The sequence below is a fragment of the Bubalus bubalis genome, chromosome 16 (genome assembly GCF_019923935.1).
Source record: "Bubalus bubalis isolate 160015118507 breed Murrah chromosome 16, NDDB_SH_1, whole genome shotgun sequence".
NCBI lineage: Eukaryota > Metazoa > Chordata > Mammalia > Artiodactyla > Bovidae > Bubalus > Bubalus bubalis.
Genome location: NC_059172.1, coordinates 10,230,359 through 10,252,894, shown reverse-complemented (window position 1 = coordinate 10,252,894; position 22,536 = coordinate 10,230,359). Strand labels below are relative to the sequence as shown.

The 22,536-nt window shown below is 50.3% G+C and overlaps 1 long non-coding RNA gene across 1 annotated transcript; it reads right to left on the bottom strand.

Annotated features, from left to right (window-relative positions):
* Positions 1 to 3,553: 3,553 nt before the first annotated feature.
* Positions 3,554 to 22,535, bottom strand: LOC102416052. The gene is made up of 3 exons (XR_326527.4): positions 21,751 to 22,535; positions 19,605 to 19,696; positions 3,554 to 3,820 (listed from the first exon to the last, which is right to left on the bottom strand). It is a non-coding gene; the product is annotated as an uncharacterized LOC102416052 (long non-coding RNA).
* Between the last annotated feature and the right edge of the window lies 1 nt (position 22,536).

Here is a 22,536-nt window from a genome sequence, read left to right as displayed (position 1 = left end):
AGCCATGTGTGCCTTCAAAGGTACAACGTGGGGACCCACGAGCGGGTGGAGCAGAGTCCTTGGGGGCAGAATCCTGCTGTGAAGGAGGGAGTGGCCAGGCCAGCAGTCCCCCTCCCTCTGGCAGCCCTTGCTGTGGGTGACGAGGGTGTCTGCATCTACCTACGCCAGTCATGTCCTGGGCGGTGCCCCTTTGCCTTGAGAAAACAACCGGTGGTCCTGGGAGTATTTTGTTGACTCAGACACCCAAGTGGGCTCTGTGCTTCCAATTTCATTTTTCGTTTCCTACTGGTGGGTTTGCCCTTCCATCCCAGCGCCTGCCACTTTGAGTCTCTGATGTCCTGCTTCCCGACTGCCATCTTGGTCCCTGTTAGGCCAAGTGGGAGGGGGCTTAGGACCCAGGAACAGGATGCTCGGGACAGTGGGCCATCTCCTCTACATGGGTGGGGCTCCTGCGGTTTGGTACCCCAGGTGGGGAGGAGGCAACAGCTGGATGGGGTGGGACCCCAGGCACCCCGAGTCTGCCTAATCCTCGGAAGTGAAAGGCGCTCAGTCGTGTTGGACTCTTTGTGACCTCATGGGCTATACAGTCTGTGGAATTCTCCAGGCAGAATACTAGAGTGGGAAGCCTTTCCCTTCTCCAGAGGATCTTCCCAACCCAGGTCTCCCGCATTACAGGAGGATTCTTTCCCAGCTGAGCCACAAGGGAAGTCCTAGAATACCGGAGTGGGTAGCCTTTTCCTTCTCCAAGGGATCTTCCTGACCCAGGGATGGAACCCAGGTATCTTGCACTGCAGGCGGATTCTTTACCAGCTGAGCCACCGGGGGAGCCCACCTAATTCTCAGGACCAGCTGTGGGTCAGGCTGAGGGACCTCGTCCAAGGTCGAGGGAAGGTTGTGGTCTCAGGGCTCAGCACTGCTTCTCCCATCCCAGGCACCCTGGGCAGGGACCCAGGGCCTCAGGTCCATGTGCCATGAGTTCACCCGGAGGCGGGGTCCCGTGAAGGAATGACTGGGCCTCTCGGTGCCTTGTCGCCCCGTCGACACCACGCGCCCCGTACACGCCTTTGCGACTGTCGGATCCTCTGCAGCTTCGCGCTTCCAAACTTCAACCTAAACTACGGCTACATCCCGACTTCTCTCCCCTCCGGCAACCCAGCTTTGTTTTCCAGAAACTTCCAGCTGGTCTAAGGATGCCGGCCCATGTTTAGTGCGGAGGCCCCTTCCTCCCTCCCCGGCCCTGGGACAGACCCAGCTCTACGCCTCCAGCCAGGGCGCCTCGGGCAGCTGTCTCCTGGTCCTCACGGGTGAGATAGTGATGCCCCCCACACCCCGCCTGGTGCCCTGGGTTGTTTGGAAAATGAACCTGAGCTCCCACGGGCTGAGTCACCCCTCTCCCCGCCCGGGCTTGCCTGGGGCCAACCAAGAGTCCAGAGACCAGCCTTGGCTTTCAGACCTGGTCACCACCTTACCCTGTGGCCTCGGGGACGTGACCCTAACACGTCTCTGTGCCTTGATTTCCCCATCTGAACAATGAACATGCCCCTCTTCCCCATTCTCCCCTCTTCTCCCATCGTGCAGCTGCTCAAAGAGCCAGTGCCCGGAGGGTCTCACTGGCTGGAGCTGCGAGGGGAACAGCTCAGTGGACCTGGTCTGGAAGCCCGGGGAGGGTGAGGAGGTGGGGTGAGGCCACAGGGGCTAAGCTCCCCCCACCCCAGAACGCCCACCATATGCACATCTGCAGCCCCATCTGGAACAGCCGGGCCCCACCCCCACACAAGGTCTGGCAGCCAGTCCTCCAGTGCCCCCCCCACCGCCTTGCCTCCCCGCCTGGCTGCCTTTCCAGCCACCCCCGGATTTGTACCCATAATCTGCATATTTAGCAGTTCACCACGTTGCAGGCCAAACCATAAATCCTTCTCCGGTGGGGCCCTGGGAAAGAATCCCCACGCTTCTGCAGAGCCCTGAGGCCTGACCTCTGAGACCCTGCTCCTCCGAGTCTTCAGGCCCCGAGGGGCATCTGCTCAGTCCTTAGGTGTCCCCTGGCCCCCAGAGGCTGAGCCATGCAGCTTGGAAATCAGAATAATCGAAATGATCGGAGGAGGAATCAAAGAGAAAGAAGAATGGTTTCATGTGACTTTGAGGTCACCGAGTGAGATGGACTGGGCAGTACTTTTCTCCCCATTCTACAGAGGGGTAAACTGAGGCTCTGGTTCTGTCCTCAGTCATTCAGGGCCAGCTCAGCGACAATGCCAGGGTGACATGTCATTTCTCAAAGGCCTGGCCAGTGCAAGTAAACTTCCATTTCTTAAGTCTGGAAGCTGCTAGGAACTGTGGGAAGCTGGTAGGAACACACAGCAGGGGGCCCATGCACTTGGCCTCTAGTCCCCACTCAGTTACGTAGTCATGGCAATGGTCTTGGGCCCTCTGAGATTCTTTCCATCACCCATTTAATCCTGAGCTCTCTCCAGTCTCCTGGTGCAGCCTCCCCAGACTCTCCAGCCCCAAACTCAAAGGGGCAGGACCTTTTAGCGTCACTGAGTCTCCTCAAAGAAATAGGAACAGACAGCTTTGGAAAGTTGCTACCAAGACATATGCAGAGTAGACCTCTTGGTACTCCTAACCCATCAATGAACATGACCCCGCAATCCCAAAGTACCAGGCATTAGCATCTTCTGAGCTCCTTCTATGGATCCGATGCTACAGTGAGCGCTCTGGGAGGACTGTCTCATTCAATCCTGATGTCAGCCTTTTAGAGAGGCAGGAAGATGATGAAGATGATAAAGAAGGTGGTGCTGGCGAGTGGCAAGGACCAGATTCCAGGCCAGAGCCGTCAGACGCGGGCCCTGAGCTTTCACTCCCACGCTAGAGCCCACGGCCATGGACGTCCTCTGGAGGAAGGAATCCAGCAAGCTCTGCGCTCTGCTGCTCCCTGCAGCCCGGCCTGCCCCACGCAGCCCACGTTGGCTCCGGATCCCAAAGGAGCGCCCTCCTCCCCACTGCTCCTCTGGGGTAGGCTGGGGCATCTCCCACCAGAGATTTATGCCCACAGGTGTTCTCCACAGCCTGCCGCTGCCTCCCGGGGTCCGCTTCCTCTCCCTGAAGCACTGTGTGCTCATCGGGAAGGATTTGGGGTTCAGTGTGTTCTCTCCTCTCTATTCATGCGTCTAAAATGTGCCTCCTGTCAGACACTGTTCTGGTGATGGAGATACAGTCATTAAAAATGGTCCTCAGTTCTATTATCTTCAGAACAAGCCATTAATAGCCCTGGGCACCCCTTGAATGTCCACTGATGGATGGAACAAAGAATTTAGAAGGGAAATGCGAAAAGCCACGCCTGAAATGGGAAGACCAGGCTATACATGTTCACCTTGCTGTTAACTTCCTCTGTGACCTTGAACGAGTAACTCAGACTCTGGGCCTCAGCCTCCCCATCTGTCAAATGGGAGGCCTGGACTCCAGCATTTGCGAGCCTCACTCACTCCTGGTCCCCCTTCCCAGCTTCTGCCACGTGTGCCTACCACCTGTAACTCTGTTAACTGAATATTATTTTTGAGATCAATGTACGCTTTCTAATTCAGCGAATTTATTTTAAAAGGGAATTTTAAATCACTTCTACAAATGGAAAATTACAGTGTTGTTTGCCATAAGAAATGAAAGGTAACCAGAAAAATAAATACCATGAAGATAAAACAGTGTTGTTAGTCTCACTGGAAACTGTCTCTGCCCAAGGCCGTGGTCCCATTGCCCCCCTCTCTCTTCTGCCCATTCAGCTGGCAACGGTCCTGGGAGTTCCTTCCACGTGCCAGCCACTGTTCTGGGGCTAGAATAAAGCAATTAGAAAGAAATGGCAGATGAAGGAAGTGGAATCCCAATTGCAGATGAAGTGAGCATTGGGAGTGTTGGTGGGAGGGTCTCGATGTGAATTTGAGCAAAGCTTTGAAGGGAATGAGGACAGAGCCACATGGATCTTTTTTTTTTTTTTTTTAAAGAAAAGAGCATTCCAGTTAGAACAGCATGTGCAAAGGGCCTGAGGCAGGAGTGTTTTTATGTGAGCTGGGGGAGGGACCAGAGAGGTACGAACCGTAGGGAGGCTGCAGTTAGCGGGGGAGGTTGGGAATGTCCAAGGAGAGTTAAAGGTGGAGCAGCAGCAGCAAACTGAGGCCTCGTCCTGGGCGTGATCAGGAGGGAAGGTAGCAAAGGGGCTGACAGCGCCCTGGCCCCGTGACTGGGTGCTGTGTGCTGCTGGGTCTTCGTGGGCTTTTAAAGTCATCTTCTGGAACTACAGGAGTGCACATCCTCACTGCCTGCCCATGGAGCTCACCTCAGGGCAGTTGGGGTTCTTTATTCCTCACCTGGTCCATGATTTCTTGTGTTTCCAGGCTGGACACCAAGCTCAGGAGGTCATCTGAAGTGGCCTACAGACGCCCAGCAGGCCTCCCTTCCACCTGGTATTTCTGTTTGCACATCCTGCCTTCCCACTAAACCCAGAATATTCACTGGAAGGACTGATGCTGAAGCTCCAACATTTAGGCCACCTGATGCAAAGAGCTGACTCATTAGAAAAGACCCTAATGCTGGGAAAGATTGAAGGCAAGAGAAGCGGGTAGCAGAGGATGAGATGGTTAGACGGCATCACCAACTCAATGGACATGAATCTGAGCAAACTCTGGGAGATGGTGAAGGACCGGGAAGCCTGGAGTGCTGCAGTCCAGGGGGTCGCAAAGAACTGGACACAACTGAGCGGCTGAACAACAACCTTCCTGGACAGTCTGCACACATGAGGCACACATTCATTCATCCAATTAAGCCACACACATCCCTTCAGTGGTTAGAACTGCTCTAGGTGCAGATCAGTGCAAGGAGGCAGACACAGTCCTGCCTCGGGGACATACATGTGGGTGGGGAGGTGAGAGACAGGACAAAATGATTTTAGTTGGTAAGAGATGTGAGGAAAAGACACAGTGGAATGAGCCCTGGGGAGGGGCAGGGCCACCTTAGGGTCCTTAAAGGTGCCTCTTTGAGAAGCGACATTTCAGCTGAGCCCTGGGTGATGTGGTTCTCTGGAGGAAGGGGAGTCCAGGCAAGGGGAGTGGCCAGAGCAAGTGTCCTGGGGTGGGTACAAATCTCGCACTATAGAGAAGGCCGGTGCAGCTGGAGCTTGGTGAGTTATGGGGGAAGGAGTAGTTGACAAGGGGTGAGGAGAACAGGGCCCAGGGCGTGCAGGCTGAGGCTGGGTAAGGAGTTCGGCAGGCTGGAGCCAGATGGCATCTTCAGCTTCGACAGATGGCTCCGGATGCTAGCTGAGAACGGACCTGAAGGAGAGCTAGAGGGAGCAGGCGTGCAACCACGGTTGTCTGGGCCGGAGGTGGGGCAGATGGCGTGGAGGCTCTCGTCAGGTATCTGTTTGGAGGGAGGGCTGACAGAAGTTTTGAGTGGATCTGTCTGTGTGCTCTGTGGGTAGATGACCTCAGGCGCAACCCAAGGGCGTCCCTGCAAGGGCCAAGTCTAGTGAGTGCTGTAAGCAACCAGCTTGCGAGCCCTGTGGGGCCTGGGTACTTCCTCAAACGTCCTCAAGAGGGCAGAGTGTGGCGAAAGAAAGCGTCGGGAGAAGCAAGGGCTGGATGGGGCTGGACAGTGAGCATCGCAGGCTTGGAGGCAGGGCTCATCCCAGCTCCGGGGAGTTGGGAGCTGGCTGGAGTGAGGTCCCAGCTCGAGAGCATCCTGGGAGCTATGGCAGGCCGGGCCTGGAGCTGATTAGCCACCGGGAGGGGACCGTGAAGGTGGTAACCTTCAGAGACCGGCTGGCATCCCACTGGCCCCAACACCAAGCCTGGCACCTATGGACATCCAGCCCCCTCTCCAGCAGCCTGGAAGAGGCTCTAGGGTGAGGGACAGAGGTGGGGTGCAGTTTGGTGGGGAGGACCCAGCTCAGGCCGGGAAGTCCATGGACCTGGCTTCCAGCCCCAGCTCAGCCACTCCCAGGCTCTGGAGACCTTGGACTAGTCCCTGATCGCCTCTCCATCACTTTCCCATCTACAGAAAGTGATGGATGAAGCTGGTGGCCCCTGCCAGGGGGCCGTAAACCCCAAGCCTCACATGCCCTGGGCCTGAGACTGTGAGGAAAGTTCAGGGGATGGGAAGTCCCGGGGGTGGGTGAGGACAGCGGCATGGCCGGGAGAGGAGGACCTGCAGAGTCATCGAACTGCACTTGGAGGGGACCTTGGGGATGTTCAGGGTCACTGCAGGAGCGGGGTGATCAGAGGGTTCATAGCTCCTCTCCTGGCCCCTCCAGACCCTGACAGTCTTGCTTTATCTGCTCCCACATCTGACTCCACATGGGATGTGGCTCAATGCAGTATCTGCTGCTAAAGATCAGCTTGCGAATTCCTGACCTTCGCCCATCCCATTTCAGGAGAGAATGACCCAGAGAGGAGAAGGGATTTGCTCGAGTCATACAGCCAAAGAGGCTGAGGGGACAGAGGTGAGAGAGGACTGTCCACTTCATGCCCTTATCCCCTTAGCCCTAGCATGGTTGCCTCTTGAGAAAGATCTTCATTCTATCCAAGTGGGTTCAAAAGAGGCACCCAAAAATGTTTCCAGCGTGTCTGTAAATGCCCCCTGTATCCCTCCAAATGTAGGGGAAATTTCAACTTAAAGACAAATAAGGAAACTATAAAGCAGATCAAATCCTTATCGACTATCCAGTAGGGCCTGCCTATGGCCAGTGGTAGCATTATTGCCCCCACTTGGCAGATGAGGAAAACTGAGGCTTAAAGGGTTGAAGGGACCCTCCTGATGTTGTTCCCTGCAAGGACCAGAACCCAGGCCTGAGGACTCCACAGTGCATGAGGCTTGCTATGGTGAGATTTTTCATGCTTCTCCCAGTGCTTTCCCCTGGATATTGAAAAACTCCCCTCCTGCCCATCCACTGAGCCCGCAGCATCTTCCCGTGTCCCCTTCCTGTGCCCTTGCCTGAGCCTGGACCAGCGCACAAAGCCATGAAGTACCCCCATTTCAGAGACAAGGGCGACACCTGGTGGCAGCTCTTAAGTATGACATGCTGCTAAATGCTCTGTGCGTAGCCCTGGAAAAGAACCAGGGCAGTTTCTCTCCTCTCCACCCTCCCTCAGTGTGCATTTATGGAAGGTCTATTCTTTGCCAAGCACAGTTCAAGGTGTCAGGGACACAGAGCTAAATGAGATCTTCGCCCTTAAGAAACGTCCAGCATAAGAGAGAAGCTTCCCTCAAGAAACGTCAAGCATATAATATTCTTATGTAAGAATAATTGCAATGTAAAGTATGAAAACCAAATTTTCACAGCCTTTCCTTTTAGTCAGGGCAAACTAATCCAATACAGAAGTGCAATTTACAGTAATATATGACACTTCCTGAACACTTACTACAGGCCAGTCACTGTCCAAAGTGCTTTATCTGAAGAAACTCATTGAAGCTTCCCAACAGCCTTAGGAGACAGGTAGAGTCATTAGCTCCATTTTCAGATAGTAAGTATATTAGTAGCAACATGGGATATCATGCATATGCTGTCACTCAGTCGTGTCCGACTCTTTGCAACCTTATGGACTGTAACCCGCCAGGCTCCTCTGTCCATGGGACTCTCCAGGCTAGAATACTGGAGTGGGTTGCCATTTCCTCCTCCAGGGGATCTTATCAAACCCACATCTTCTGCATTGGTAGTGGCTTCTTCACCATCTGGGAAGACCCTGTGATATGTCAAGTACATGGTAATAATGTTAGCTTCATTTGTGAAATGGGTGTTCAGAGAAGCTGAGCAACCTGGCCAAGGTCACACAGATTGAGAGATGCAGAGTCAGGATTTGAACTCAGGACTTCCTCAGTGGCTCAGAGGTAAAGAATCTGCCTGTAATGCGAGAGACACAGGTTCAGTCCCAAGGTTGGGAAGATCCCCTGGAGAAGGAAATGGTGACCCACTCCAGGATTCTGGCTGGGGAAATCCTATGGACAGAGGAGCCAGGCGGGCTACAGTCCATGGGGCCGCACAGAGTCTACAGAGTCGGACACGACTGAGCAGGCGTGTACACGCACAGGTTGGCTTTATAAGCCTTGCCCTTCATCTCGGTGTCACACTGCCTCTGCGGACAGCTTATACAAGTGAGGCTTCTCTGGCTGAAAAGAAGGGGGTTGTCGTAGGAGTCATGCTTGTTCAGCCCATCCTTCACCTCCTCTGGACACCCAAGGAGTCATCGACAGCTGTTGACCTCACCGTGAACACCTGCCATGGAGATGGTGACAGATTTTAAACAGAAGAGGAAAATTAAATTTGCACGTTGCAATGATTACTCCAAGGTGGGCTGTGGACAAAAAATATTATCTGCCATTTCATGAAACGACAAATGTCGCCTGCCATCAGGGCATCGGCCACTGCCGCTGCGCCCTGTGGTACACCCTCAGGGGCATTCAGGGTGAAGAAAAACAGGTACCGGTCCTCGAGAGTTAAGACGTATAACTAAGCAATAATTTCAGTGAACTCAGACTCTTGCATCTTCCCATACATAGAAAATCACTAAGATTATTAACTTGAGATATTTTTTTATGATTAGCGATTAGTAATCTTTTAATGTTTGACTACCTTTTTTTTTTCCCAGCAAAAACCACAAATACTTGATCCTCCCTTACCTCTTCAGAGCAGTTTCTCAAGGCGACCTGAGAGGCTGTCTCCCAGGCTACAGTTCTCAGTAAGGTCCCAGATGAAACATAACCTGCAACTTAGGTTGTGCATTTTTCTTCAGTTGATGGGACCCAGAGGCTCAAGACTAGAGGCTGTGATCAGAGTGAAGGGCTGAACTGGGCTAGTAGAGGACAGGAGGGAAGAGGGGAAACGTGCCTGGCCTTCGCCATGAAGATCAGATGGCTGCAAGCCTAGCTTGTGATCTACTTGGAGGTTGGGGAGGGGATATGATTCTAATTTGCCTCAGGAGCCAATCAATTCACTGAAAAGTATTTATAAATAACTGCTATGTGTCAGCCATTGTTCTAGTTGCTGAGGACACAGCAGGAAACCAGAAGGCGTTGTTAGCTTTGCATTTGTTTTCTAAGATTTTTGTGGATAATTTTTGTGTCTATGTTCGTGAGAGATTCTGGTCTGTAGTCTTCTTTTCTCATAATGCCATTTTCTGTTTTCGGTGTTAAGGTAATCCTAGCCTCATAGAGTGAGTTAGGAATTAGTCCTTCTACTTGTATCTTCTTTAATTTATGATGAAATCGAGAACAGAACAAGTGTATATGAGCATGTGTCTACTACAAAGACAATGTTAAAATCAAATGTCCAGTAACACCTTTATAAATATCTTTACTTTCTCATATATGAAAAAAAAGTATGTTCAGCGGGTGGGAGCCCACGTGTGGGCACATGAAGTCTCATTTCCTCCCTTACTGAGCTTTCCTACTAGTAGATTAGACATTCCAGGCCTCTGGACTCACCTTCTTTCTTCCCAGGCTTTTTTCCTTTCGTAGAAGGGAAATGAGTACACTTAATAATGTGTATTATTATTGTTAATAAGATGACGGTGGTGGCCCGTGGTCCATCACACGGTGTGGACGCTGGATGTAGCCCTCTGGGGACACTCGCTGAGATGATGCTCCTGCTCACACGGTCTCTGCCCTGTATTTACCGGCTGTGCAAACGTTCTCACGTCGTCCACAGAATCAGGACACGGAGTTGGTTCATTAGAGAGGGAAGTTTGGGTAAGTATTTTTTTTAGGTCATTTTGACCATGTGTGTCTGTGTGGCCCTTCGGAAAAATCTTAATCTGACATATATATTAAACAGTTGAGCGCAGAGCTGCCGGAGGAAGCGAGTGGTGGGGCGCGAACTCGTGGCACCACCCTAGGGGACCCCAGGCACGTCCACAAAACTATGAAGATGCTCATCACCGTAAAATTTGCTTTGAAGAGCCTTGAACCGGATTATTTCCACTTTTCCAGCATTTTCCAAACCCAGCAGCTTGGGTTTGGGCTCACTTGTCGGAGCTTTTCGCAACTGGGCTTTCTACAGGTATACGTTCCCTTTCTCTTTATGATTTCCATCTTTTTGCATGTGTTGGTAATGTTTTCTGGGCTCCTCTCATTGTGACTGCCCGCTGCTCTTGGGGATATATCTAAGCCGATGAATATGCTACTGCATGCCTGCTGGGCCACCTTGGTCAGTCCAGGTCATCTCCCACCTGGATTATTGCAGGAGCACCCTCTCTGGTTTCCCCTCTTCCAGCCTTGCCTCCCCGAGGTCTGTATTCAATCCAGCAGCTTGAGGGATCCCATTAAAACAGGACTCAGATCGTGCCATTTCCCTGCTCTGACTAAAAGCCTAAGCCTGGAAGACCATCCAGCACCTGGCTCTGCCACCTCTCTGGCCTCATTTTCTATTACTTGCCCCTCATGCATCCTATTCCAACCTAGCCTCAGCCCCAGGGCCTTTGCACAGGCGCCTGCTCCGTCTGGGATGCTCTTCCTCCCTCACTTCATTCAGGGCTCTGCTCACGTGTTACCTCCTCACATGGGCTTCCGTGACCGGTTACATGAAATACCTTCCTTCTTCCAGAAACTCCCTACCCTTTCCCCTGCTTCAGGAGTGTCTAATCTACACACACAGACACACACATTCTCTAGGCAAGAATACTGGAGAGGGCAGGGCAACCCACTCCATACCCATCACCTGCCGTATTACATATGTTATTGTTTATCCGTCAATGGATGGTAAGATGCTCCAAGAAGGCAGGACCCATGACTGTCCTCTCGGTGCTAGAATATTGCCCGCCACATAGTCTACACTCAAACAGGTATGGAATGAAGGAATGAAAGATCATTAAATGTGAATTGGTGTTAGGTGTGATTTTTGGCATTCGGTTGCTTTGCAACTGGTTCATATGTTAACTCTGCGGCCTAGAATGCAGCTCTCAGTGCTAGGAGAGCTGGTGGTAGAGGGTACTTTTGTTCCCAATTATCCTTACTGCAAAATTCAGACTTAAATTGAAGAAAGTAGGGAAAACCACTAGGCCATTCAGGTAAGACCTAAATCATATCCCTTACAATTATACAGTGGAAGTGATAAATAGATTCAAGGGTTTAGATCTGATAGACAGTGTGCCTGAAGAACTATGGATGGAGGTTGGTGACATTGTTCAGGAGGCAGGGATCAAAACCATCCCCCAAAAAAAGAAATGGAAAAAGGCAACATGGCTGTCTGAGGAGGCCTTACAAACAGCTGAGAAGTGAAAGGCAATAGAAGAGAAGTGAAAGGCAAAGGAGAAAAGGAAAGATATATCCATCTGAATGCAGAGTTTCAAAGAATAGCAAGAAGAGATAAAAAAAAAAAAAAGCCTTCCTCAGTGATCAGTGAAAAGAAATAGAGGAAAACGATAGAATGGGAAAGACTAGAGATCTCTTCAAGAAAATTAGAGATACCAAGGGAACATTTGACGCAAGGATGGGCTCAATAAAGGACAGAAACAGTATGGACCTAACAGAAGCAGAAGATATTAAGAAGAGATGGCAAGAATACACAGAAGAACTGTACAAAAAAGATCTTCACTACCCAGATAATCATGATGGTGTGATCACTCATCTAGAGCCAGACATCCTGGAATGTGAAGTCAAGTGGGCCTTAGAAAGCATCACTACGAACAAAGCTAGTGGAGGTGATGGAATTCCAGTTGAGCTATTTCAAATCCTAAAAGATGATTCTGTGAAAGTGCTGCACTCAATATGCCAGCAAATTTGGAAAACTCAGCAGTGGCCACAGGACTGGAAAAGATCAATTTTCATTCTAATCCCAAAGAAAGGCAATGCCAAAGAATGCTCCAACTACCGCACAATTGCACTCATCTCACATGCCAGCAAAGTAATGCTCAAAATTCTCCAAGCCAGGCTTCAGCAGTACTTGAACCAAGAACTTCCAGATGTTCAAGCTGGTTTTAGAAAAGTCAGAGGAACCAGAGATTAAATTGCTGATATCCATTGGATCATAGAAAAAGTTAGAGAATTCCAGAAAAACATCTACTTCTGCTTCAACGACTATGCTAAAGACTGACTGTGTGGATCACAACAAACTGTGGAAAATTCTTCAAGAGATGGGAATACCAGACCACCTTACCTGCCTCCTGCAAAATCTGTATGCAGGTCAGGAAGCAACAGTTAGAACTGGACATGAAACAACGGGCTAGTTCAAAATTGGGAAAGGAGTACATCAAGGCTGTATATTGTCACCCTGCTCATTTAACTTATATGCAGAGTACATCATGAGAAATGCTGGACTGGATGAAGCACAAGCTGGAATCAAGATGGCCAGGAGAAATCTCAATAACCTCAGATATGCAGATGACACTATCCTTATGGCAGAAAGCGAGGAGGAACTAAAGAGCTTCTTGATGAAGGTGAAAGAGGAGAGTGAAAAAACTGGCTTAAAATTGAACATGCAAAAAACTAAGATCATGGCATCTGGTTCCATCATTTCATGGCAAATAGATGGGGAAACAATGGAAACAGTGAGAGACTTTATTTTCTTGGGCTCCAAAATCACTGCAGATGGTGACTACAGACTAGACAGTGTATTAAAAAGCAAAGACATTACTTTGCAGACAAAGATCTATACAGTCAAAGCTATGGTTTTTCCAGTAGTCATGTTTGGATGTGAGAGCTGGACTATAAAGAAAGCTGAGCGCCGAAGAATTGATACTTTTGAAATGTGGTGTTGGAGAAGACTCTTGAGAGTCCCTTGGACAGCAAGGAGATCCAACCAGTCCATCCTAAAGGAGATCAGTCCTGAATATTCATTGGAAGAACTGATGCTGAAGCTGAAATTCCAATACTTTGGCCACCTAATGCAAATAACAGACTCATTGGAAAAGACCCTGATGCTGGGCAAGATTGAAGGCGGGAGAAGGGGACGACAGAGGATGAGATGGTTGGATGGCATCACCGACTCAGTGGACATGAGTTTGAGCAAACTCTGAGAGTTGGTGATGGACAGGGAAGCCTGGTGTGCTGCAGTCTATGGGGTTGCAAAGGGTCAGACACAACTGAGTGACTGAACTGAGCTCAGCTGATCTTGACTTGTTCCTGGCTTTGCCACTTCCCAGCTGCGAGATCTTATTCATTACATTTAATTAAACACACGAGCCTTAGTTTCTGTCTCCACAAAACAGGGGTGGTAATTGTCCCTACCTCTGAGGGTGAGTGTGAGGATAAGATGGGATAATGTCCGGAGCCTGGTGTGTGGTACACCCTTCATCAGCAGGAGCTGCAGTGGACACTTGTCATGCTCACAGCCACCCTGCATCTTTTGGATAATCTTTCTATACTGGAAGAAATCCCCACGTTGCAAGCTCTGCCTCCCTGAGCGAGCATCAGAACTCTCAATTCCCAGCCTCCCTGGCACCTGCAGGCCAGCGGCCTTGGGGCCTTGGGTCTGACACTCGCCTGCAAGGCTTGCATTTGGAGGGAACAGGCTCCGCAAGGAGCTTCTGTATTTCGCTGTCATAACGGAGGTGGTGGGCTCCCAAGGGTCTGCAGTTCCTGGGGCAGAGGGGGATCAGGAGGACGATGCGATGGGGACAGTTGTCTTATTAGACCAGTGCTGCAGCATGGTTTGGGCTTCCCTGATGGCTGGGTGGGTAAAGAATTCACCTGCAGTGCAGGAGACACAGGAAATGCGGGTTAGGTCCCTGGATTGGGAAGATCTCCTGGAGGGGAACATGGCAATGCACTCCAGTAATTCTTACCTGAAAAAAAATCCGTGGACAGAGGAGCCTGTTGGGCTATGGCCCACAGGGTCACAAAGGGTCAGACACGACTGAGCGACAAAGCACGCAGAAGCATGTAGTGCAGTTTGAGGCCTTATTCCTGGAAACTGAGCTTAAGCCTGAATCTCTAGCCAATCCCAAATCCACTCAACAATTCAGGGGGCTTTGCAAGTGCTGTTTAGTAAATTTTTCTGCATTAACAGCTAGACTCGACTTCCTGTGTTTTTAATGCCTCAGTCAGTCAGTTTAGTCGCTCAGTTGTGTCCTACTCTTTGCGACCCCATGGACTGCAGCACGCCAGGCCTCCCAGTCCATCACCAACTCTCAGAGCTTGCTCGAACTCACATCCATTGAGTCGGTGATGCCATCCAACCATCTCATCCTCTGTCGTCCCCTCCTCCTCCTGCCCCCAATCTTTACCAGCATCAGGGTCTTTTCCAATGAGTCAGCTCTTTGCATCAGGTGGCCAAAGTATTGGAGTTTCAGCTTCAACATCAGACCTTCCAATGAACACCCAGGACTGATCTCCTTTAGGATGGACTGGTTGGATGTCCTTGCAGTCCAAGGGAGTCTCAAGAGTCTTCTCCAACACCACAGTTCAAAAGCATCAATTCTTTGGCACTCAGCTTTCTTTATAGTCCAACTCTCACATCCATACATGACCACTGGAAAAACCATAGCCTTGACTAGATGGACCTTTGTTGGCAAAGTAATGTCTCTGCTTTTCAATATGCTGTCTAGGTTGGTCATAACTTTCCTTCCAAGGAGTAAGCATCTTTTAATTTCATGGCTGCAGTCACCATCTGCAGTGATTTTGGAGCCCCCAAAAATAAAGTCTGACACTGTTTCCACTGTTTCCCCATCTATTTCCCATGAAGTGATGGGACTGGATGCCATGATCTTCATTTTCTGAATGTTGAGCTTTAAGCCAACTTTTTCACTCTCCTCTCTCACTTTCATCAAGAGGCTTTTTAGTTCCTCTTCACTTTCTGCCATAAGGGTGGTGTCATCTGCATATCTGAGGTGACTGATATTTCTCCTAGCAATCTTGATTCCAGCTTGTGCTTCTTCCAGCCCAGCGTTTCTCATGATGTACTCTGCATATAAGTTAAATAAGCAGGGTGACAATATACAGCCTTGATGTACTCCTTTCCCAATTTGGAACCAGTCTGTGTTCCATGTCGTTTTAACTGTTGCTTCCTGACCTGCATAAGAGTTTCTCAAGAGGCAGGTGAGGTGGTCTGGTATTCCCATCTCTTTCAGAATTTTCCTCCACAGGAGACACTCCAACACAGTTGTGTCTCAGTCTCTGTGGGGTCCCTGGGTCCTGGTGTGCATAAGGTTTGTTTGAGCCCTCTGAGCCTCTCTGGCGGGTACGGAGTTTGATTCTAACTGTGATTTCACCCCTCCTACTGTCTTGCTGGGGCTTCTCTGCCCTTGGACGTGGGGTTATCTCCTCCATACAATGCCTACTGTAATATTATTTCATTGCCTACTTAATATCATCTCAATGCCTACTAAATATTTTTTCATCACCATTATTAAACAAGAGTCATCAATCTTCAAGGCCTTCAGACACCCAAAGGCACTGCAGGCCAACTAACACTGGCTCCCACATCCCAAGCCAAGTTTCTGTCTGCGCTGGGTAAGGACTTTGCAGCTGGAACCCCCTAAGGATACCTAATTCCACAGCTGCCCTTGCCTGGCCCTCATGTTGGGCCCGCACTCTGCTCTTGGGAGCCTGAACTGACCCGAGGCCCAGGGTGGAGGTTGGGGACCCTTGCCTCTCCCCCCAGCCTCTCCTCTCCAAGCTTCTCTTGATCGGTTGCACTGAGAGCTACAGACACCAGACGGCGCTCGATGCTCATTTCAGAGGGAAGCCAGCGAAAAGTTTTTTTAATATTTTGTTTTTGTTGTAGTTTCTACACACCTGCTAGTGAAAGCAGTGACTCAGAGACGACTGACTGGTCCACCTTAACGCCCCACTGTAGCAACTGTTGCGTGTATGTTGTCTGCAGCTTACAGACGAGGGAACAGACCCAGACAAGTGAAGATGCAAGCTTAAGGTCATCTGGCCAGAAAGTTATCCGGGCAGGGACTTGAGCTTAAACCACCTCTCACAGAGAACAGTGCTAACACTGCAGCTTTCTTAGGGAGGGTCATGGGGAGAAGGGAAGGAAGTCTGCGATGTCTGCTGGCAGAGGTCTGTGAGGCGGTGCTGCTACCCAGAGAGCTCTCAGTGTGAACGCCAGTTCAACCAGCCTGTGTTGAGCCCAGGATTTGCAAGCTCAGTTGCCCACCGCAACCAGGCAGGCTCCACAGAGATAAGGAGAGCAAGGCAGGTACGCAATAGGGAGAGGTGGGGACTGTGGTCAGCTGGGGGGTGTACATTACAGGCAAAGGGGGTGTCATACTCAGGTCCACTAGCTATTGCCCTATCAGAAGGCACAGCAGGGTGTTCTGGATTTTTTGTTTCTTTCTCAGAAGTTGTACATCTAAATATTGTGAAATCCCCAATGATGAAATACTCATGACAAAAACAAAATGTTTTTTTTCTCAATTCAATTCTCTGAGTTTTGGCATCCTCAACTTTACTATGGAGGACACTGTCTACATCCTTGGCTTTTGGGGTCACGGGAGTGTTCTTTTTAGCCTTGCACCTCGTTTAGGGAAGGATCTCACGCTGGTCTTGTGCAGCTCCACCCAATGGCAGGTGTGAGAGCTGCCATTTCTGGTCCCATTTTGGTAGTAGTTCCCCATCCATCTCAGGGATGTAGGCGTATTTAAAGACACTGAAATAGGGTTGCCCAGAGGAGCCCTCTCTGTTTTCTTCTTTTCTGCTCTTCCCTGTGGGCACACAGGCCATGAGAAACGGTCTCCAATAGGGTTTATTGTGGTTCAAGGAGAAAACAATAGGGTTGTCTACTGATTTTTATGTTTGTGCATGTTTTATGTATCTTGAATATTTTAAATGATTTTTTTATCTTGTTTTTTAAAATTTTGATTTTGCATACAATTCAAACTATGCCAAATGGGAGCAAGGTGCTGCCATTTATTTACTTGTTTATAATCGAGAGGTCTACATCTTGATTTTTATTTATAACAGAAATGCTACCGTTTATTTATAACATACATAATTAAGAAGCATACATCTCCACATTTATTTATAATCAAGACACATACATCTCAATTATAAATAAATAAATGAACATTCATTGGCATGTGGGCTCATGACTGTTTGGGGTGTCCAACCCCTGCCATGGGGTTGACCTGATGCCCAAAAGCGGAAAACAACAGATGTAACAGGGAACTGAGGATGGGGAGACATCCTTTAAGAAACAGTTGCCCAAGGTGTTTTTTAAAAAGCTTTACAATATGTAAAGTGAAAGTAAAAAGTGAAATTGAAGTCGCTCAGTCGTGTCTGACTCTTTGCGACCCCATGGACTGTAGCCTATCAGGCTCCTCTGTCCATGGGATTTTCCAGGCAAGAGTGCTGGAGTGGGGTGCCATTGCCTTCTCCAGGGGATCTTCCCAACCCGGGAATCGAACCCGGGTCTCCCACATTGCAGGCAGACGCTTTACCGTCTGAGCCACCTTTGTGACCCTAATAATATGTAAGGCACTACACAAACGCTAGTTATCCAGTTAGTTAAATATACTCGTAGCCATTTTTAAATCGTCTGGTGCGTGGTAAGAGCTAACTTTGAGAATGGAGGCTCTGTTGTTAATGTTGCCATCGTGCTTGGTGCTGTCATGCTGTGGGACACCCCTGCCCTGGTTTCTGGGTCAGCTTCCCAAATATACCAAAAGCCCCATGAGGCCAGGGCTGTATGGGATTAACCCTCAGACCTTCAGATGTAGTAGGGGGCAAGCAGGGGTCTAAATGATCTTTGTTAAATGGCTGAGACAGAAAATTAAAAAAAGAAAAGAAAGCAACCAATGGCTCAGTCCCTTTGGTGGGAACTTGGGGATTCCCTTGTGGCTCAGTTGGTAAAGAATCTGCCTGCAATGGGGGAGACCTGGGTTTGATACCTGGGTTGGGATGATCCCCCGGAGAAGGGAAAGGCTACCCACTTTAGTATTCTGGCCTGGAGAATTCCATGGACTGTATAGGCCATGGGGTTGCAAAGAGTTGGATACGACTGAGTGACTTTCGCTTTCACTTTGGGTCCTGTCCCAGCTCTAATCCAGCTTTTTAGATCCTCATCCAGTCCTTTGGAGAAGAAAGTGAAGGCCTTGGCCCTGCTGAGCCCATTCAAATGCAGACATTACCGTGCTCAACCATAGACCCAGGCTTGAAAAATTGCTATTGACCACTTCCTGGCCCGAGACTCAGAAAGAGGACACAGCAAGGAGCAGGTGTGTGCCGAGCAAGGGTGGAACCCAGCTCCCCAGAGACCAGCATTTTTCCTGCTTCTCAGGCAGGAAGGTGGGTGTTTTTAAGACCCCGGGGGCAGCTCTTTGGTTCAGTGTGAGCCTTCAGAGATAGACCTGGTGGCTTGGTGCTGGTGGTCAACATCTGGGTGTCTGTGTCCTGCCCAACTTGGGCCTTTCCCATTGGAGTCAGTTTCTTGCGACTGAAAACTGGGTTGGCTATAAACTCTCACTTCTCTTTCCTCTGTCACTTACTAATTATATGACCCTGAGCTGGTTACTTACCTTCTCAGGGCCTCCATTCCCCTATCTTAGAAATGGGAATCAATAGTGTGTACCTCCCAGGATTGTTGTTATGAGGATCCAACGGTTGCTATTTGAGTTTAGAACTTTAAAGACACAGTACAGGTTGAAATTCTGAGGACTCTGAAGAAGGATGATCCTAAACAACCCAAACACTCAAGATTATGTGTCCGTTGCCAGAGTTCTGATTTATTTGTGCACAAATGGTTGTGTGAGCAAATATTGGGCACCTTTTTCTTTAAATCAGCTTAATTCGGACTCTCAGTTCCCACCAGAGGACTTTCTACTACAGTCATTCTGAGGTCCTGCTCAAAACAGATTGTATTTTTCAGATTGATTCTCCTGCCAACAGGAATATCTGCAACAATATTTTCTGTCCTGTAAGGGCTTCTAGGACACTGCAACCCCTCATAGAGAGAAGGAGACTATGCCCCCTCCCTTGAACCGGGTGGAACTTTGTGATTCCCTCTACTAATAGGAGGGCTTCCCAGGTGGCGCTAGTGGTAAAGAACTCGCCTGCCAATGCAGGAGACGCAAGAGACGTAGGCTCGATTCATGGATTGGGAAGATCCCCTGGAGGAGGGCATGGCAACCCACTCTAGTATTCTTGCCTGGAGAATCCCATGGACAGAGGAGCCTGGCGGGCTACAGTCCATAGGATCTCAAAGAGTTGGACACGACTGAAGCAACTTAGCATGCACACACCACTAATAGAATACAAAGGAAGTGATGCAACATGATTTCTGAGGCTAGGCTGTTAAACATCATAAAATGTCAATGTTTCTATCTTGATCTCTGTTAGCTCTTGAAACCCAGCCATCTTGCTGTGAGGAGGCCCCAGCAGCCTGCCGGGCCTCATGGGGAGGAACAGGTCCCCAGCTCTAGCTGAGCTCCCAGCCGACAGCCGACAGCCGGTACCAACTTGCTAGCCAGCTGGGTGAGTGTGCCATCTTGAAAATGGATCCTTGACTTCCAGTTGAATAGGTTGATATCGCGTAGAACAGCGAGAAGCCTTCCCTATGGAACCAACCCCCAACGGCAGATTTGTGGGCTGAATAAATGATTGGTGGTTTGTTATACAACAATCAGAAACAGATGCACCTCTTGCCCTCCATTTTCCCCCCAGAGCTGTAAAATGTCTTGGCCACTTACCTTGGGCCAGGCATCAGTGAGACCCTGACACCCATGCTCTTGCACCACACAAGGACCTTCAGATCTCCTGCTCTGCAGCTCCTGAGCCACCTCTGGAGTGGAGAATCTTTTGAGAGGCTGAAACCCCCACAACCACACCCTTTCAAGGTCTTGCCATAACCACTGTCTCCCCTATCTCCAAGTTGGTCATCTGAAGGCTTGCCCCAAGTCTTTCTAGAGTAGTTCTTCTTGCTCCTTTTCCTGCCTCCAGAACTCCCAGATTCATCTCTGAAATGGATTGGAGATTTCCCAAAAGACTTCTATCTGTAATCTCTCACTAGAGGTGGCTCAGCTCTCTGCCAGAAAAAATGCCTGAGGCAAGTTATGACAAAGGCTGACTCTGGCTGGAAGGAAATGCTAGAAAACCAACCCAACTTTATATTTCATTAAATGACTGAGACACGCATATACTCAATGACTGTACCTTAAGCTTCCAGTGTGTGCCTGGCACTAGGCTAGGTGCTGGGAAGACCAGGCTGAACGGCAGTGCCACTCATCACCCTGGACAGGAGGCCACCTGTGTCTCCCCAGAGCCTGCACCCCAACCCCTCCTCTATCATGCTTCAGGTATCTAAAAATCTAGATAGCGCTGCCTAAATGGCCCAAGCATAGTTTTAGGATGTATATGAGCAACTTCTCCAGGTCCATCCAGGGGGACAACATGCCCCCTCATGCACCCCTAGAGATGTGACTAGTGGTAGCTGTAGGCAAGTTGTGCAGACAGAGTTGGGCCTGTGGGCTGGGGTGTTCACAGGCCGGTGTCCTAGGTTACTTGTGACACAGGGCAGAGATGGAGCTAGGAAGCGAACTGGGGTGGGTGGCACCAAGGGCTGGGGTCAGGGCCAACATACTCCACACCGTCACATTCCCGCACAGAACTCCAAACAGTACAAGAATTCGAAATTTCAGCATGGCCTTCTTGGTCATTGTAAAGAATATTTCTCACGGCAGAAGAACAGACATGTTTTATTTTCAGTTCCGTTCAGTCGAGGAAGGGGGTAGGGAGGGATGATGGAATCCAGCTGTTTAGCCACCTGCCAATCACCATCACCAACACCCCCAGCTTGAGGGAAGGGATCTGGAGCAGGGTAGGAAAGGAAGGTAGTGTATGGCCATTTTGCACGGATTGGCTAGGGTGGGGAGTGGGAAGCCAGCCCAAGGCAGAATAGCACCATGGTTGTCAAAGTGTGGTCCGTGGACCAGCAGAATCAATATCACCCAGGGCTTTTTAGGCTCTTGGCCCCCTGTAGGAAGACGGTGTCCTTCTAGGAAGGACAACACTATGGGGCATTTCTAGGCTTAGAGGACTCCCCAACCCCACTCCTCCAGCTTCATGTGGAGATTCTATGAAGGAGACTTTTTACTAGAAAGAGAGCAGTTATTTATTGAGCAGGGAGGGTATCTAAGAGTGGCCAAACACTCAGCCACCCTCAAGATTGTTCCCATGATTTTCCCTTTCGAGGGCTCAGTCTAGAGAGGTTAATTAAGTACCTTCCTTGCTTTGCCTTGGGTCACAAGGCTCCCAAGAGCCTCCCTGGTCTTTGTGATTCTCACATCACACTAACTTCACCTTTATGCTGAACAGTGGTTCTTGAGTGTGACTCAGAATCACCCTGAAGCCTTGTTAAGGCAAACTTGCTAGGCTCACCCCCTCAGAGTTTCTTATTCAGTAGATCTGAGATGGGCCCCCAAACACATGTTCCTAACAAGTTCCCAGATGCTACCACTGCTGCTGCTGCTGGTCTGAGGACCGTGCTTCGGGAACCACCTTGCTGGGCAGGGATCCAGCTCCCCAGCCTACTCCACCCAGGCAACACCAGCATAATCATACCCTCCCCACAATGGCGTTCTTGTGAGATGTCAGTGAGATAATGGGAGCGAAAGAGCTTTGTCAGCAAGACAGGTCAATGGCTCTAGTCATTACACAGGGACCCAAGGCTGGCGATGGGATGCAAGGGAGGGGGGGTACCACAGCCATCAGGAGATCTTTTGCCACCCATCTTAACTCTGAGCCACTTCTTCTCAAGAGAGAAAGCCACCTTCACAGGGATGGACCAGCAACCCCTCCCTGCCACCCAGCTCATCAACCCACGCCTCCTCCCCTTACCTCCGGCAGCCTGCTAGAACTGTCTCAGTAGCTGGCTGGTCTGGGCTACTTCTCCAGGGGCCAGTCCAGACAAGCTGGTGCAGCATCAAGCCTTATGATTCACGGCCCTGGGGCTGGGTCTTGCTCACCACCCGTCTGAGACTCGGGAGGCCCCTGACTTCCCTTCTCTAAGCCTCAGGCTGCTCATCGGTAAAACGGACGCAACATTTGGCCAGAGTCCTGTGAATTCAACGGCCAGTCCTTGTAAAGTACTCTTCTTAAGCCAGAGTTTGGCATAGAGCCTGGCCGATGGCGAGAGTTCAATCCGTGGTGGCTGTTAGTATTTTCAAATAGTGCCTGGATCCAAGCTACATCTTGATAGAGGCCCGGACTTGGAACGCAAGCCGCTCCCACGCCGCCGTTCCCCCGTTGCACCCGGATACACCCGCCCTGGAATGCCAATGTGGGCCCCCCCCCCGCTCTTCCCCCGGAGGCGTGCCTGCCCGGGGTAGGTTTCCCAAGGCGGGGCAGGATTAGACAGGCGGTGAAGCGAGGGAAGGGGCGTTCCTAGGGAGTGGCCTCTTCCTAGGAGGGCTGGTGGCGGGGGGATTTAGCTCCGGAGCGGAGGGAGGCAGAGGCGGGGATGCTGGGAGGACCTTCCAGTGGCCTGGGAGGAGCCTGGGAATGTTGAGGAAGGCTGAGGAAGGGGCGGGACCGTTAGGTAGCACTGAGACGGGGCGGGGGGTGGAGGGGGGTAGGGCGGGGTGGGGGGTGCTTCCCACCCATCCCAGGCTGGAGCTCGGCGCC